Source organism: Amphibalanus amphitrite, unplaced genomic scaffold (assembly GCF_019059575.1).
Source record: "Amphibalanus amphitrite isolate SeventyFive unplaced genomic scaffold, NRLGWU_Aamphi_draft 000135F_arrow, whole genome shotgun sequence".
NCBI lineage: Eukaryota > Metazoa > Arthropoda > Thecostraca > Balanomorpha > Balanidae > Amphibalanus > Amphibalanus amphitrite.
In genome coordinates this window covers 219,630-234,021 of record NW_024881630.1, presented here as the reverse complement: position 1 = coordinate 234,021, position 14,392 = coordinate 219,630, and the positions used below count along the sequence as shown (strand labels likewise).

General features: G+C 50.7%; 1 long non-coding RNA gene across 1 annotated transcript; it reads right to left on the bottom strand.

Annotated features, from left to right (window-relative positions):
- Nucleotides 1–9,885: 9,885 nt before the first annotated feature.
- Nucleotides 9,886–13,355, bottom strand: LOC122382213. The gene is made up of 2 exons (XR_006256637.1): nt 12,945–13,355; nt 9,886–10,709 (listed from the first exon to the last, which is right to left on the bottom strand). It is a non-coding gene; the product is annotated as an uncharacterized LOC122382213 (long non-coding RNA).
- Between the last annotated feature and the right edge of the window lie 1,037 nt (nt 13,356–14,392).

Here is a 14,392-nt window from a genome sequence, read left to right as displayed (position 1 = left end):
TGCAATGTTGACCTTGTGTGACGTCATTTATGACGTCATCAAGGTCATATTCGTTTTTCGTCAATAACTCTTGATCAAATTGAGCTAGCGAGTCGGGAAAGCCACCAATGGACTCAGGAAGACCTGCCGAATCGAATGATATGCGACATGTCCTCTTTCGACCAACTTCGTGACCTGGGGGTGCTGACCTGACCTTGACCTGAGGTCAACACCCTAAGTTGACCTGACCCGAACAAAAAGTATATCATTCGACGCGCCTGAGCGAGGCGAACACGATGCTGCCAAAATCGCGGCTCTGCGGCCGTTTTTGCGAAGTCATTCACCAAAAACTGAACCGTACCTTGGGGCACTTGACCTGACCTCAGAAGTCAGAGGTCACCGGTTGAGGACCTTAAAATCGGGTACCAATCTCTGCGTCTCGTAACGGCGCACACGCTCGTTTTTTCCGCGACGCGCTAGCTCCACCAGGGGCGAAACGGCGAGGGCGGGTCGTACCGGCCCCCCCCCCCCCCCCTCGGCCGGTGCGTATGTAGAAAACCAATAGGTCCGGCTAGGGTTAAACAAGAACAAGCGCCGAAGTTGGTTTACCAATCTTGGGGTACAACATACGCTGCAACAATGCGATCGGCATAAAACAACGCAAGCTCGGTGCACAATAAATCAACTCGCAAAGATGTCTGAAAATCAGGAAGTTGATGAACTTCGCTTCTTAAATGAAACAAATGCGTCTATTAACCCGCGCCGGGCCGGTGCTCTGAGATTCCGCGCCGGGCCGGGGGGGGGGTCTGAACACCCCCCCCCTTCTAACTCGGCTCCTGGGCCACGTAGCGACACGCGGTAAGCGGCAATCGAAGGAACGTCCAAAATAAGGACGAAAACACTTCGGTCATTTTTTGGGTCAGGTCAAAGGTCAGGTCACCAGAGGTCACCAAAGGTAAAATGTTGACTATTTCAACATTTTGGAAACTGCCAACGGCTATCTCGGGAACCGATAGAGCTACAGCGCCGCAGAAAAGCGCATTCGATAGACCTTTTACAGACCTTTCTGTGTATTGTTTTCAGATTTCAACAGTTTAGCCTCCAGAGGGCATAAACTCCAAAAATAGCCGTTTTTACGAAAGGCTTTTCATACTTCCACCGATGATCTTCGGTAACAGCGCAGTCATTTATATGAGCCAAAAATGCAATCGGGGCGATTTTTGTCCCTTGGGGTGTTCTACACGTGGTAGTGAGCTTTGTTGAGACAGGATTCGAGCCACCAAGTCGAACGACCTGTTTCCGGTTGTTGAGGAAGCTGGCTACTGTGGGCACGATGGAGGGACGAACTTGCTGGTCAAGTAGCTTCCTGAGCACGACATCATGGCTAACCAGGTCGAAGGCCTTGGAAAAATCGATCGCCAGTATGGCCGCAGCGTTTGAAGAGCTATCCGTGTTCTTAGCTAGGAAGTCATATAGCGAGATCAGGTAAAGTACCGTAGAGTAGCCTGGCCTGTTTCCGAACTGGTGTGGGTCAAGTGATGGGGTAATGTCAGCCATGATCCAGGTTGTCAAAAATCCTTCAAAGATTTTGGAGAAGAGCGGGGTGAGTGAAATGGGTCGTAGATCGTTGAAAGAAGTTGGAGGGTTGACCTTGGGAATGGGGGTGATGAAGGATAGCTTCCAAGCAGACGGAAAATTTCCGGAGGATAGCGAGGAGTTGAAGATGTGGGCGAGTGGCTGCGATAATTCGAAGGCAAACTCCTTGACCAGCCGTGCTGGTAGCTCATTCGGTGTGGTGGAGATGTTGGAGCAGATGCTGCTCAGTTCCCTCTGGACGTCAGCTCGTCGGATGACCGGTGGGGGTGCGTCCGCCGGTAGGTAGGCAGGGAATTCTTCCTGGTTGAGTGCCGGCAGCTGGGATGAGATAGATGCGAAGTGCTGGTAGACCGCTTCCGCCAGCGCCCCACCAGTCTCGTACTCAGCGAAGTTTAGCTGTTCGTTCTTTACTCGGCCGGTCAGACTCTTGATTTGACGGAACCAAGTAGCCGGCTTTGCTGTCCTCATTCCTCGTGTTTTCCTGTCGTAGAATTCCGCCTTGGCTTTGCGGCACAGATGAGTGGCCTTATTTCGTAGATGTCGTAGATGTTGTGAACCCGTTGTTGATGGTGCCGCGATATCCGATGTCGGCGCCGTATAGGAACCGTTGTATGACCTCTGATTTTACATGATTTGGGACCTGGTAGCATTCCTGGAGCAAAAGTTGAAGCTGGGCTATGTTTTTTCCCGTGTAGCGCTCACCACCGCCCCCTAGATGGCCCCCGATGGCCCTGAAGGGGCCAGGGGTCGCCGGGGTGCTGCCGTACTGTGGCATGCTGTTGTAGGCGGGGCGGCCGGCGGGGACGCCGTGAAAGTCTGTGGCGTGATGCAGTGAGGAGCACACGCGACACGCGAGGTGCAGGCGCCCTGCCCGGCAGAGTGTAGGGCACCGGTTGAAACGGACATAATTTACGCACACCTGCCGGCCCGCCCCACCCACTGGGCGCCCGGCATCTGGGCCGGCTCCTCCCCGTGGCACGAACTGATCAAGGTCTGTGGCAGTCAGAAAATCCCTGGGCCGCAGAGCCCTACTGTCCGCCGTTTGGATTTCCCGCAGTGTGCGGTCGGCGCTCAGCCCCAGCAGCCACGCTAGGTAGCTGGCCACCTGCAGACCGCACTGAGGGAAGTGGTAGGTGGTGTGTGTCAGCAGGTTGGTGACTTTACCGAGGTATTCGATTACCGTTCCGGGCCAACGCTCCCCTTCATCGATGATACTGCAACCGGGATATACTTCCTTCGGTTTCGAAGTCGTCTTTCCACTTTTGCTGGCACCGCCGGAAGTCTGAGGGCGGTCCGCGCCGCGGCAGCTGCTGATCGCAGTGATGCTAGCCGGTGCTCGCGCCGGCGGTCTACCCTGTCCTCATCGTCCTCCGAGCTCCCCGACTCAGATGATGGCGCACTCCAGTGATGTCTGACGGGGCTATCGCTACCGAAACGCCGCCGTTTCCTTCGCGGCTGGGCCGTCTCGCTGTCGCGGAACCTCCCATTGCCCTCGCCTGAGTCGCTGTCCAATCACTTGACAGTATCAGAAATGACGTCACTAAACCATACTTTCCGGCTGCGCCACCGTCATCACGACATCCTCCTCCACGGACGCCACCTGTCCGATTCCTGGACAGTCCCGCTTCAGGTGTCCAGTCTGCCACATTTGAAGCACCTCCTCTTCTCGAGCGGTCCGCCGCGTCTGCTGTCTCGCCGACCGCCGTCTGCCGGGCCGGGCGGGCGAGATACTCCGCGCTGCTGCACCGCTCCTGCCGCCGGAGGGCGCACCCTCTCCGGCGCCGAGTCCGCCCTGGCCGTCGGACAGTCCCGCCGTCAGTGTCCCCGGCCTCCGCAGCCGAAGCACGATTCCGGTCCCGGGCGCTCGGCCGACCTGGCCGTCTCCGCCCGCCGCGGGCGTCTCACCACCTGGACTGCCTCCCCATCCGTCGCAGCCGGCACCGGCGCCCCTGACAACCGAGTCGTCAGGTCCATAACGTCCCGGTGGGCGCGTGCCGTCCGCCGGACATCCTCCAGGGTGAGGTCGTCGCCCTTCAGCGCCGCTTCCCGCACCAGCTTCCGCTGCAGCTCGCCTCGGCTGCCCAGGACGCAGCGGTCTCGCAGCTCCCGGTTCACTTGCGCCGGCTCGTATCCGCAGCGCAGGATTTGGGTCCGTAGCCTGGCCAGGAACTCCTCCAGGCTCCATTGTCATTCCTTGGAATTTCCCTCGTTCAGCTACGACGTTATTCCTTGGCATCAGGTACCGTATCAACTCCTTTTAGCCGGGTGAACTCGTCTTCCTCCGGTCTTTCTGCCTCCTCTTCCGGCAGGGAGTCGCTGACATCGGCTATGTCAGGCCCCACCAGGTGTAGCAACACGGCGCACCGTCTGGTAGGCCCTTGGATGTCCATGGCGACCATGTAGCGCTCCAACGCTCGCAGCCATTTGTCGAAGTCCGTGCCTGACCGGTACGGCCCCGAAGACACCAGCTGCATGCCCGTTGGATCCATCGCGCTGCCGTGCTCTCACCAGCGCGTCGTTCCTCCGGCCGGCCCGCCGCCGCTCCACCGTCGCCTCGCCGCCGCTTCACCGTCGGCCGGCACCGGGCGTCACCGCTCACACCGGCCGGTCACCGCTCACGCCGACCGGTCACCGCTCACGCCGACCGGTCACCGCTCACGCCAGTCGTCACCGCTCACCGCGCCGCCCTGCGCCCGTACTTGGCGCTGCCGGCTGCGGTTTCCCGGGTGAGACTAAATGCTTACTTCGAAATCTAAGCTGCTTTGCGGCATTGGCGGTTATGTGCGGCGTGTATGCCGCATGATTAGTAAGCGGCGACCACTAAATTAAAAACTCAATAGCTTTGACCTGTTTTCAATGGATAACACTGCATACCAAAAATGTCCATCGCTCTCGTCATAGGATATTTAGATTTAAATAACTAACTTATCTACATCATCGTTTTGAACCAAATTAATACTTTCAACTTGACCATCGCCCGTATTGGTGTTTTTCCAGCCGCGAACGGCGAACGTATAAGGTATAACCCCTTGCCGTTTCGCTCCTGATCAAGCTAGAGCTTCGCGGAAAAAACGAGCGTGTTGCCCGTGACGAGAGGAGGCCGATGATACCCAATTTTAAGGTCCTAGGTCATCGGTTGACCTTCCAGGTCAGGTCAATGACCCAAAAGGCGGAAAATTGGGACCTGTTAGAACGTCGTAGTGTGGCTGCTATGGGGTTTTCCGGGGTGCTGATCACGAATATCATGCTTGTTTTGATCACAGATGATGTCTTTATTCATTTAGGTCAGGTCGGGTCAGGTCAGGTCAGGTCAACCAGTAGAGGTCCTGCCGGGTATTTGTAGTAGGTGTCAACCGCCTCTGACAGCCTCGTAACATGTTACGAAGGCACCAAAACTACTTTGTAAACGTTCATGTGGTTGCTAAATTCGAATTCAGCTCGAAAAACTGGCCTAGAAACATGTCAAACTCGAAAAAGTGAACCGAGGTCACCAAAGGTCAATGACCTGACCTGACCTTCAGGTGACCTTGCCACCCACCCTAATGCATGGGGGCAACATCATATCACATGTTTGAACGCTTGAAACCACGAAAAGACTGCAAACGCGCTGCTAATGCGAGCCGACATACGCTGAATCGCGGTTCCGGCCAAACATGGTCTCGAAAAGTAGGTCACAGGTCAAAGGTTATTTGCGTCAGGGTCATGAAATTTTCAGGATAGGTGTAAAATTGATCAACGCGAGGGTACTAAACGTTACGTCGTGATCGGCCGCTTTTTACGCGAGTTATTCGCGAAAAACCGAGGGGAGTCCGTTCGACCCCCCCCCCCCCCCTAAAGGGCGAGGGTTAACTCACAGTCCGAACTCCGAACAAGTTCGGTCTTGTGAATTTGTCGGAGCATCACCTAAATCTAGTAGAGATGATGGTGGGAAACTAGGCTTTTAAGGAGGGAAGGGAGTCGGTGACGGTCAGGGGCACTACAAGTAGAGCAGTCATAAGCTGGTGACAGGGCTGACATACCATGTTTTGATAGCATGACTGAAACAGACTTTTTGGGTAGCCAGGAAATCGCATGCGAGAGCCTATTGAAATTCTTACATCGGCCTTTATATGCACCAGTCGTATACAGGTGCGGGATTTGGCATACGATTTCCAGACAATCGAAAGACTGTTTGGAGCCAACGAAGGAAGGAATGAGTGAGTACCTACTAAGTTGGAGGCATTAATTTGGTTCAAAATGATGATGCAGATAACTTAGTTATTTAAATCTAAATATCTTATGACGAGAGTGATTGGCATTTTTGGTATGCAGTGTTATTCATTGAAAACAGGTTGGAGCGTTTAAGTCTTTAATTTAGTGGTCGCCGCTTACTAATCATGCGGCATACACGCCGCACATAACCGCCAATGCCGCAACACAGCTTAGATTTCGAAGTAAGCATTTAGTCTCACCCCGGTTTCCCGCGCTTTACTCGACGGGGGCGCCACGTGGTAGTGACGTCACACGCACGTCACCGCGCGCGCATGCGCACTCGTCCCGAACCGCCCGGCCGCGCGCCAGCTTCCCGCCGAAATTATCCGCTTGAGGACCAGGCACCTCAAACCGCATTGAGGCCCTCTCCGCCGCACCAATCGGCCAATCACACGCGCTGCCACAGCCGCGCATCACCCCCCGCCGACCAATCAGCGTGCAGCACGCCGACGCATGCGCCACGCACACCACACTGCCGAGGCATCATGGCCGCCACAAATTTCGGCGATCACATGGAAATCCTGCGACGACCACGGCCGCCGTGCGACAGGCAGACTACCAGCAGCAGCGCAAGCGCGCAAATAAAAACACTAAGCACTAAGCATTCATACCAAGCACTAAGCACCATTCTGCGCTCTCACCGCCTTTGGCGTGTCCGCCCTCGCCGATCCCGTGCACTCAGTGTTGCCGCGGCCAGATTTTACAGCGTACCAGGATCGCATCCAAATCGTACCAGATTGGCTGTTTCTGGCTCTGTACCGTACCAGATCGTTGTAGGTCAAAATATTTTTAATTCAGTACTATAAAAATAGCCATAATTTCGGTATGTTCATGCCAGTAAGTAATGTATGACCCATTGACCCGGTAATTCACTCATTCGTCTCCCCGCCTCGCCCGTTAAAGACAGAAAGGCGCTCTTCTGAAAGCCCGAATTGTATTTTTTTTTTTAATCGGACCTCCCTCCAACGGGCACTGTATCCCATTTACAGGAGGGCTCCTCCTCCTCCTGGCCCTTGTTCCCCACCCCCCAGGCTACGGCTGAAGTGGGAGCCCTACCCCACACCCGGTGACGCAGCCAGGGACGACGCCCCGCGGAACGGGAGGAACCGGGGGTCGAACCCGGCACCCCCCACACCGCGGGACGACGCCAATTAACCGACTGCGCCACCGGGGCCGCCATATACCTAAAATTGGCCTAAACATAGAAAAATCGAAATCCTGCCTTCGAGAGGGGGCACTCCTGGGGGGGGGGGGGGGGCACTCCAGTTGAGACTGGCGAATGGCGATTGCACCCAGGATCCTAACATGCAATGAAGGAGTGAAAATTGCCACAGCCACAGTAGGTAATATGCCAGTGAGAATGGAAAATTGTTTTTTTGGGTGTCATTTAGTTCTCTAACCAAATCGCACAATCTTGGACACTGATTCAAATAACATTCTTTCCCTAGCTATTTGACCGTCGACGCAATTGGCCTTGGACACAAGTACAACAACTGCCTCGGCCTGCAGCCGGCGGACCGTCCTTGGCAGCCGGCGTGGCGCGCGAATTTTCCACTTGTTTACTTTACTTCTGCTATCACACAACCGGAATAGGTATTAATAATTCCGAATCCGATGCATGATAAGTTGTGAAAAGAAACACCATCCTTCCTGACTTGAAGAATTGTTAAGAAATATTAAAATGCCAAAAAATGCATTTCGGCGAAAAAGTACCAGATTTCGTTCCGGCGTACCTCCGTACCAGAAAGGTCGAAAAAGTACCAGATCTGGTACTAAAGTACCAGGACGGCAACACTGCGTGCACTGGCACTGACCACTGATCATCACGCGTCACTCACAATCAGCGCTACAAGGTTTCACCTGTACCTCATCCTTGTCGCCAATTTGGTATAATGTGAGTTATTTATTCCACGTCTGCGATTGCGCGCCCACTTGGCGCACCGCCAACCAGAACACAACCACGCCCTGCGCGGGCCGGCGGCCAACTGCCGCAGGCCCATGTCGTCCCCTATCTCCGCGTGTGTCCACTAACACGAATGACGTCACGCATGTGGGCGGAGCTTTGGGCGGAGCCTACCGCACGCGGCAGTCCAAGCCGCCATATTTGAATTTACGTTTTAATAGAATCTTGCCGATATTTTGGTTGAAGTCAATTTATATGGATAGCTTGGTGACAGTTTAGCTATACGAATAATAAATTATTATGGATGTGCGTATATTCAGCTTGGAATTGCAATTAAAGTTCCGCACCGCATAGATTCGAACTCGGGACCTTTGGAATACTGCGCGGGCACGCTAACCACTACACTACCGCGACCGCGCGGCGGCCGGCGGCAGGGAGGCTGCGGAGACATGGGGGGACATTTTACGCTTTTGTGAAAAAAGCAAAAGATTTAGCAAAAAACACGTAATAGATAACTTGCAGAAAATTGTCTGCTCTTTCAGATAAAATACTTAGGTTTGATATATCTTGTGCAGACTTCATTCTACAGTGCTTCGAAAATCGCTCATTTACATGGGGATTGAACGGGGCTTCGAGACTTGACTCCAAATGACGTCACGAGCTGACGTCACGAAAAGGTAGAATCGCCGGACGACCCTACCTGGTATATAGGGCCTTGAACTGCCGGAGGTGACCGGGTGACTCGACAGGACCGTCGCCTGCAGGGTATATTGAGTGAAGCCTGCGTCCGCCAGCTATGCGTACAGCAGCCGGACAGCGTTCATTTGAATATCGCGCGGCGCACCTTTTAAACTCGATCCCTGAATGTGTTGTACAGTACAACTAGGTCCGGTGGGTTTTAAAAGAGCCGCCAGACAATTTTTCCGGTGATAGAGTGATGAGGCGTTTGTGTGTGTGTGTGAGTATGTGTGTGTGACTGTATGCGAGTTTCACTTTAACCTGTCTTTTACCGTGACATTAATGACCCCTTTTACTTGCCATCTGACTAAGGACACGTAATAGCCACGAATTGTCTGTGGAGTGTCTGCTGTGGTCAAATACAAATACCTTTTCATCACCGTCTTTCAGACCCAACTGCAAGAGCTGATTGACATGAGCAAAAAATGATCTTTGACGGCTTGGCAAATCTTTCATTCAGTAGCTTGCAGGCTGTTTCATAGTTCCCATGCACCACAGCCAGCCCGTCTATGACCTTCGCATCTCCGTATAGGACAGAGCGCAAGTACACAAACTTTGACACCTCTGGGAGATCTGAACTGTCCACTGCTGCCTGGAATTGGTCCCAGAAAGTAGACTACTCCAACACGTCTCCCCCAAACTTGGGTAACTCAATTTTTGGCAGGTTCACTGTTTTGATTCCACAAGAATCACTGTCACCATGGTCTTCCGCAGCCTGATCAAGGAGAGCTTTACGAGCACGCAATGCTAGTATCTTACATTGGTGCGCCCGCTCCCTCACTTCTGCTGCCTTACTGAATACTGATATCTTCATCGAGCTCAGCACTGTCGATTAACATCTCAATGTTTTCCTGCAGCGAGTCAACCTTCAACAGACGTGCTTCAAACTCTGCATATGCACACTCTAGCTCCACTAGATCACCTTTACCTTCGATGACCTGCTCAAGTTTTATAATTCCCGCTTGAGCCAACCTCGGGCGGCAATTCTGGCGCGCACCAGTTCATCCACACTCAAAACAATTCTACTCTCCGTCGGCGGGTAAAACCCGTTTATTACGGGTACCCCTACTCGCAACCATATTTGACTATGCACCAGAGGGTAATTTTTACACTTCCCTCGCGGATCACCCTATCCTGTTCTGACGGATATACCCCAGCAAGCTGACCCCCCACCGTCGGGTTAACTCTTTACGTGTACCCGCAGAGAAGTGATTACTCTTCGCTCTGTTACCCACGCAGCCAATGTTTACTCTTCCCTGGGTGGTAGAATTTCAACCCGTTGCCGGCGTATAACCCGTTACTGGCGAATAACCTTACTCGCCAATATATTTAAACCACCCCTGCCGAGGGTACTTTTACCCCCTCTTGTCGGATACTTTACCCCCGTGCGCAGTCTTTACTCGGTATACACGCGGTTCTTACCCGGTCAGTACGGATATATTTCCCCGAAATACAACACGAAATATAACACATAACAGAAGCATGCGCTTTCTATTTTTCTATTCACTGCACAGTCACAGTGCACAATCATTGACGCCTTCTCGTACCATTCGTTCCCTTACTTCAGGGATCCAGTTTTTTTTCTAGTTTTAGCGCTGCAAAAACGTAACCCTCTTAAACACTTAAACAAAGTCCCCTGTCACATATACACCACCATCAAAGCAACGTCCGTGTCTAGGCTCCCATGAAGGGCGAATAAGGGGCAGGCGATGTGGCAGTGGGCCCTGTCACATATACACCGCCATCAAAGCAACGTCCGTGGCTCCCATGAAGGGCGAATAATGGGCAGGCGATGTGGCAGTGGGGCGTGACAGGACCACGCCCTCGTCCAGTTCGACCGCAGTCAATGAAAAACCGGCGAATGAGTCGGAAACCAGGACCTCTCTCTCTCTCGCTCAGTGCTGCAGCTCGCCGGCTGGGAGAAGTTTAGTGAGCACGGCCTGGAGCGCCGTCGGAACATCCTTCTTAACGTCGGAATGTACTACGTATACCGCCAGGAAAGTGGCCGTGTTCTTGATGCCAAGGTAGTAGAGCGGCTGGCAGAACACGGAAAACGATACCGCCCACGTGAGGAGCTGGAGCTCCTCGCTCCCACTGAGGGCGGCGCAGTGCACCCCCTCCACGAAGAGGGCAGCACTACCACCCCGCCGCACGATCACGGGGTATGTATGATGTCCTTCCTCTTCTACAAAAACTGTTTCCAGTTCCTTCAGGGAGGCCACCAGACCTTCGGCGTCGTGGCCTATGCAGAGAACAGAACAATGCGCAATGTTATTCTCATCTATGCCAACACCTAGGCACAGATCACAGCATCAACTCTTACTCGTATGTTACATCGCTACTCAATCACGGGAACAGCTGTCATGTATTGTTTGCACTAAGTATAACTCACTAGATTTTGCACTGAACCAACCAAACACTATAGATGTCTCCTTTCCTGACCATGAAGTAACCGCAAAATCTGAGTCATTTCAATGTACCGAGTCTCACGAAGAGGGTATTTTTCGCCCCAGCACTTGTTTCGATACCGCAGTGAAAACTGATTGGATTGGAGGAAACTGAAGTCATTGGGGGAAGGGAAATGGAAAGCAATTCATTATTTAACCCGCGTCCCGTTGGGGGAGGGGCATTTTGCCCCCCGGTGTTTTTTCGCAAATAGCAAGAAAGCGGCAGCGCGAAGCTCCGCCAAATTTTGGGTACCTTTCCGGACATCAATTTGACACCTTCATCAAAATTTCAGGTCATAGATCACCTTAGGTCAAGAGTTATTGAGGTCAAACTGAGGTCATGTCAAAAATAGTGTCATCTTTACACGCTCACCAAAGTCAGAGTTATTAATCAATCTTTAAGTTATTTGCATGATTTTGTAAAGAAAAGACGGGCCTACAAAACTGCCATCTCGGATTTTCAAAATTTTAGTTTTCTAAAAAAAATATTTCAAAAAATGATGTTTTTTTTAAAATAATGAATATTTTTTATATTTCAAAATTTTCAAAAAAAAAACGGAACATATGTGTTAGAACCCTATCTAGTGCATGTACACTGAAAATTTCAGGCCGATATCACTTTTGGTTACGAACTTATAGCTCTTAGGTGTTGACCGCCTGGTTGATCAATAGTGCAGACCCATCCAAACTTCAAATTTGGCATTTAAATGACTTCTTAGAGTATCCATGGTACAAATAAGAGTGTTAAAGAGTGTTTTAGTGACTTACGCTTGGAAAAATAACCTAAAAACATGTATCGCACAACTATGCGTAGTCATGTTACACATTTGACCTTGCGTGACCTTGAACTCATTAGACCTTGACTTCTCCTACTGAGTTTTCGCTTCCAAGTCTCAGATACACTTTCTAGACCATTACAGGTGGATTCCTGTCTGAAAGTTGACCTAAAAACATGTGTCGCATGACCATGTTTTTCATGTTTGAAAGTTGACCTTGTGTGACCTGACCTTGACCTGACCTTTGATGTGCACCACCCCTTAGGCCCTTCAGTGAGGTTGTGTGTCTGTCTAAGGGCTTCCCTGATAAAAAGAAGCATCTGGAAAGCTTCATTTCAGCAGGCGTCATAGTAAAACATAGCAAAAATGCGATATTTCACGTTTCACCTCGGTTTGACCTGACCCGTGACCTCGATTTAAAATTTATATGCTTTTGAGAGTTCACCACCAGGTCTACCCAACGCCGTTTGTCGCTTGTCGCTACGTCGCGTGGTTCTCGAGATATCTTCGGGGGCCAAAATGCCCTCCCCCTCCCCCAACGGGGGAGGGTCGCCAGATCCCAACGGGGCGCGGGTTAACCTGGCAGTTACTAGGGTTGTTGTTGCGACGGGAGGGGGCGTTAAACGCCCACGGCCGATAACAGACTCCCGAAGCAATAGGTGCAAGGGGGGAGGCAGGCGGCAAAGGAAAGCTATCAACGAGACGAGTTTATAGCACAATAACAATTTTCTTGAAAGGTCTTAGGTCATGTCAAAGAGCATGATGCGAGATGAACACTGGCGTCTCCTTAGCCGTAGAAACCAGTCTATCGGCAGCACCAATGTAACCCAAACTAGCATAATACATTGACAAATGACAGGGAAAGGTGTGATAGGCACAATCAAATGCCAAGCTCAGGTCAAAACGGGTCATGTTAAGTGTGTAAAGGCCTGCGTCACATGCTATCCTACAATTTTGTAGAATTCGATGACGAATCGATGACATCTATTTAGGAAATTTTCCTCAAGATCAGACGAAAAAAAGTTAAAAAGCGTTAACGAGTTAAAAAGGTCAAACTTGAAAGAGTTAACTTTTGATTAAAAACAACTCCTTTGATGCAGCTTGGTGTCTTAATTTCCATCTTTTAACCCTTTGTGAAAGGGGAAGCTATGAATTAATGCGACCTGTCGAATTGGACGTGAGGCGAGGAAAAAAGATGCATGCAAATTACAAATCTATCGGGCAAATTGTTCCCCGACTGTTACTGTCCCTTACCGGGTACGTTGCGAAGAACTTTTTTGAGCTCCCGTAGTGCATCAGCCTGGACGGCCTTGCCGCCCCGAGCGTCCGACTTCAGTCGCGCATACTCTTCCCATATCTGCGGAACAGTGATGAACAATGGTGATAATTATTTTAATTACTAACAGAATATGATGTTGATTGGGGTGAGGAGCACTGACAGAAAGGTTACATAAACAAAACTACCGAAAACATTCCACGCGATTTGAGAATGGACGGATAACGAATATAAAACAGGACAGGACAGAACGAGACTGACGAACAGAGAGGAACTATATAACAATGACTAGGACAAGCTTCACAGACATAGCCAATACATTACTGGAAATTAAACACCAGGCCAACTAAACCCTATTACTGGTGGGCTTTCTGAACCTGGAGTTCGTTTACTGGTGTGTGTGTGTGTGGGGGGGGGGCGATTCGGCCCCCTTAAGGTCTCTGACTAACCGGCCGATTTCGATGGGACAAACGCCATTCAATTGCCCTCATCGTGAATTATTTGATGTGCTATAAAACAATTTAAAAGTCAAAAATTTGGGTTTACAGTGGCTTTCTCCCCTAATATTTCACGATTTTCACGTTGTCACTAAAAACTCTATGATGTTGTTTTTTATCCAATTAAGATAATGTTTTAGGAGCAGCTACTTGATGAATAGGGCTATGATATATACTCCGGTTTTTATAATATTCGAAAATCAGAAGCGGTCCCAGTATATCGAAATCGTCAAGACGGCCGAAAAGTGTCCAGGAGAAATTGGCCCTGGGGACGACAATGGGCTATACGAAAGGCAAAAAAATTGGCACACGGTGCTCAATAAAAAGTCATCAAATTTCAGGAAGCTGGCTCCAGACGTTTTCTGTCAGATTTGAAAAACTACCGGCGGGGGCCGATCCCCCCCCCCCCCCCAGTAATAGGGTTAATGTGTATGTGCACGATTGTGCAGAAAATGGCTGTGAAAATTCATTGTGAATTCATTGTGAATAATTTATTGAAAGGCGAATATTTGGTTGGAGAGCAAAATTATTCAGCAGAAAATGGTCAAATTCCAACACTGAAGACTTTGGATTTGAATAGCATGTATCACTTGCACTTCCATGTCCCCCTCAACCAGGTGCAAAATATCTTAAATGGGTGACAAGTTGTGGTAACACTGAAATACCTTGCACAAAAAATGAATGGTTGCCAGCAAGTAGCACAAGCATAAAATGTAGGTAGGTACGTACCTACCAAACATGTGCAAGTAACTGCAAGTAACTAACATAAGCTCAGTATTAGATAGCTGATAAAATGCATCCCACCCACACAAATAAATATTTCATCATAATCATATTGGTCCCATCACAATGCATGATTACTCACCGTCTTCAGATAAAAGCCGAGCACTGTAGCGTCAGCAGACGCAGCGGACCCAACACTCCCAAGG